At 46.6% G+C, this 4,191-nt stretch overlaps 1 non-coding gene across 1 annotated transcript; it reads right to left on the minus strand.

The window, feature by feature from the left end:
• Positions 1–241: 241 nt before the first annotated feature.
• trnag-ucc (transfer RNA glycine (anticodon UCC)) lies at positions 242–313 on the minus strand. The gene has a single exon. It is a non-coding gene; the product is annotated as a tRNA-Gly (tRNA).
• Positions 314–4,191: the final 3,878 nt, after the last annotated feature.

A 4,191-nucleotide genomic window follows, 5' to 3' on the forward strand; every position in this document is an offset into this window, starting at 1 on the left:
GCGGGTATCCACCCGATGGAAGTGCAGGTGGGCACACTCACAATGACAGCGTACGAAAGTCAAAAGCAAGGGGAATATAAGAACTGGAGTGCACGGAGCCGCAGCGGCGATGGGTGAACGTGGCGCACTGTCAGAGGGCGGCGCCGCGACACTTCCACGCATTAATGAAACATCAGCCGCGAAGTGAGGGGCAGCAAAAACAGCGACGGCCGCACCCAGCTGAAATTTTGTGTAAAACAGTTGCGATGGCCGGGAATCGAACCCGGGTCAACTGCTTGGAAGGCAGCTATGCTCACCACTATACCACCATCGCAGCGCTGGGGAGGAGGCGGAGTGTGCTCGCTACATCGACGGCGTAGGCGCAGCACGTCAGGCAATCACTATTGTTGGAGGATTCGTGACTGGATTTACGATTAAAAGTGGTGCTAGGAACCAGGAAAGGCCGGGGAATTCAAAATGTGAGCAGCTCCCGACGGCCATGCTATTTTCCTTCTGTATATTCCCCCATAGCGACTTCAATTTCCATCAATAGAATCACAGCCTGTTACCGAAATGCCAATGCCCAGGAACAGGAAAGCCGACAAAAAGTGGTGGATACAGTCCAGTCCATCACTGGAAAGGCACATCTCCAGAAGAAAGCACCCACCATCCAGGCCATGCTCTCTTCTTGCTGCTGCCATCGGGAGGGACGTACAGGAGCCTCAGGTCCCACACCACCAAGTTCAGAAACAATTACTACCTTCGACCATCAGGCTCCTGAACCAGCGTGGCCATCACAACTCTGGACTGATCTCACAACCGATAGACTAACTTTCAAAGATTCTGCAACTCATATTCTCAGTATTAATTAATTAATTCACAGTTTGTTGTCCTTTGCACTCTGGTTGTGTGTTAGTCATTATATGTAGTTTTTTCATGGACTCTACTGCATTTCTTTGTTCTGTAAACGCCCGGAAGGAAATGAGTCAAGGTAGTATACTACTTTGATAATAAATGTACTTTGAACTTTGAACTCTCCAATTAACTTCAGCTTATCCTGTACTGCTGTATTGTTGGATCTACTTTTGTCTGGTGTCAGGATCCCGGATTTCCTGTCAGATGGCTGGCAGGTGGTAAGAGTGGGCTCCCTTACCTCTGACTCTCAACACAGGAGCCCCTCAGGGCTGCATCCTAAACCTCCTCCTTTACTCTCTGTATATCCATGACTGTGTCGCCACCCACAGCTCCAATCTGCTAATTAAATTTGCTGACAATACTACATAGATTGGCCTTATCTCAAATAATAATGAGGCAGCCTACAGAGAAAAAGTCATCACCATGACACAGTGCTTTCAAGAAAACAACCTCTCCCTCATTGTCACAAAAACAAAGGAGCTGGTTGTGGACAACAGGAGGAATGGAGACAGGCTAAACCCCATTGACATTAATGGATCTGGAGTTAAGAGGGTGAATGGCTTTAAGTTCCTTGGCATCCACATCACTGAGGACCTCACGTGGTCTGTACATACCAGCTGTGTGGTGAAAAAAGCACAACAGCCCCTTTCACCTCAGACGATTGAAGAACTTTGGTATGGGTCCCCAAATTCTGAGGACTTTCTACAGGACATAATTGAGAGCATCCTGATTGACTGCATCACTGCCTGGTATGGGAACTGTACTTCCCTCAATCACAGGATTCTGCAGAGAGTGGTGTGGACAGCCCAGCACATCTGTAGATGTGAACTTCTCACTATTCAGGATGTCTACAGCAACAGGTGCATAAAAAGGGCCCGAAGGATCATTGGAGACCCGAGTCACCCCAACCACAAACTGTTCCAACTGCTACCATCCAGGAAACGGTACCGCAGCATAAAAGCCAGGACCAACAGGCTCCGCGACAGCTTCTTCCACCAGGCCATCAGACTGACTAATTCACGCAAATACAATTGTATTTCTATGCTATATTGACTGTCCTGTTGTACATACTATTTATCAGAAATTACTATAATTTCCACATTGCACATTCAGATGAGATGTAATGTAAAGATCTTCTTCTCCTCGTGTATGTGAAGGATGTAGGAAATAAAGTAAGTTCAACTCAATTCTTGGAATGAAGAGCTTGATGTCTGAGGGAAAGTTGATAAATTGAGTCTTCTCATTGAAATTTAGAACAATGTGGGCCGATGTTATTGAACATGTTAGTGCAGACACAAGAGACGACAGATGCTGGAATCTGGGGGTAACATAAACTGCTGGAGGAGCTCAGCGGGGACAGCATCTGTGGAGGTAAAGGGATCACTGATGTTTTGCGTGGAGATCCTGCAGTCTTGACTCAAAGCCGCAACTATCACAATCCTAGTGAGGTAGTGGAGTTGTTTTATCATGGTCACATCCACAGTGAAAAGCTTTTTTTGCATGCCACCCAGACAGATCATTCCTTACGTCTAAGCACAGCAAGGTGGTAAAAAGGAAAACAAGTGCACAAGGACCATATGAAGATCAAGAATTCATCTTAAGTGTGAGGTCCATTCAAAAGTAGGGTAAAGGAAAATCCCAAGACATTCTTCAGTTATGTGAAGAACAAAAGGATGACAGGAGTGAAGGTAGGAGCGATTAGAGATAAAGGTGGGAAGATGTGCCTGGAGGCTGTGGAAGTGAGCGAGGTCCTCAATGAATATTTCTCTTCGGTATTCACCAATGAGAGAGAACTTGATGATGGTGAGGACAATATGAGTGAGGTTAATGTTCTGGAGCATGTTGAAATTAAGGGGGAGGAGGTGTTGGAGTTGTTAAAATAGATTAGGACGGATAAGTTCCCGGGGCCTGACGGAATATTCCCCAGGCTGCTCCACGAGGCAAGGGAAGAGATTGCTGAGCCTCTGGCTAGGATCTTTATGTCCTCGTTGTCCACGGGAATGGTACCGGAGGACTGGAGGGAGGCGAATGTTGTCTCCTTGTTCAATAAAGGTAGTAGCGATAGTCCGGGTAATTATAGACTAGTGAGCCTTACGTCTGTGGTGGGAAAGCTGTTGGAAAAGATTCTTAGAGATAGGATCTCTGGGCATTTAGAGAATCATGGTCTGATCAGGGACAGCATGGCTTTGTGAAGGGCAGATCGTGTCTAACAAGCCTGATAGAGTTCTTTGAGGAGGTGACCAGGCATATAGATGAGGGTAGTGCAGTGGATGTGATCTATATGGATTTTAGTAAGGCATTTGACAAGGGTCCACACGGTAGGCTTATTCAGAAAGTTAGAAGGCATGGGATCCAGGGAAGTTTGGCCAGGTGGATTCAGAATTGGCTTGCCTGCAGAAGGCAGAGGGTGGTGGTGGAGGGAGTACATTCGGATTGGAGGGTTGTGACTAGTGGTGTCCCACAAGGATCTGTTCTGGGACCTCTACTTTTCGTGATTTTTATTAACGACCTGGATGTGGAGGTAGAAGGGTGGGTTGGCAAGTTTGCAGACAACACAAAGGTTGGTGATGTTGTAGATAGTGTAGAGGATTGTCAAAGATTGCAGAGAGACATTGATAGGATGCAGAAGTGGGCTGAGAAGTGGCAGATGGAGTTCAACCCGGAGAAGTGTGAGGTGGTACACTTTGGAAGGACAAACTCCAAGGCAGAGTACAAAGTAAATGGCAGGATACTTAGAAGTGTGGAGGAGCAGAGGGATCTAGGGGTACATGTCCACAGATCCCTGAAAGTTGCCTCACAGGTGGATAGGGTAGTTAAGAAAGCTTATGGGGTGTTAGCTTTCATAAGTTGAGGGATAGAGTTTAAGAGTCGTGATGTAATGATGCAGCTCTATAAAACTCTGGTTAGGCCACAATTGGAGTACTGTGTCCAGTTCTGGTCACCTCACTATAGGAAGGATGTGGAAGCATTGGAAAGGGTACAGAGGAGATTTACCAGGATGCTGCCTGGTTTAGAAAGTATGCATTATGATCAGAGATTAAGGGAGCTAGGGCTTTACTCTTTGGAGAGAAGGAGAATGAGAGGAGACATGATAGAGGTATACAAGATAATAAGAGGAATAGATAGATATAGGAAGAGCCAGCACCTCTTCCCCAGGGCACCACTGCTCAATACAAGAGGACATGGCTTTAAGGTAAGGGGTGGGAAGTTCAAGGGGGATATTAGAGGAAGGTTTTTTACTCAGAGAGTGGTTGGTGTGTGGAATGCACTGCCTGAGTCAGTGGTGGAGGCAGATAC

The sequence above is a fragment of the Mobula birostris genome, chromosome 26 (assembly GCF_030028105.1).
Source record: "Mobula birostris isolate sMobBir1 chromosome 26, sMobBir1.hap1, whole genome shotgun sequence".
NCBI lineage: Eukaryota > Metazoa > Chordata > Chondrichthyes > Myliobatiformes > Myliobatidae > Mobula > Mobula birostris.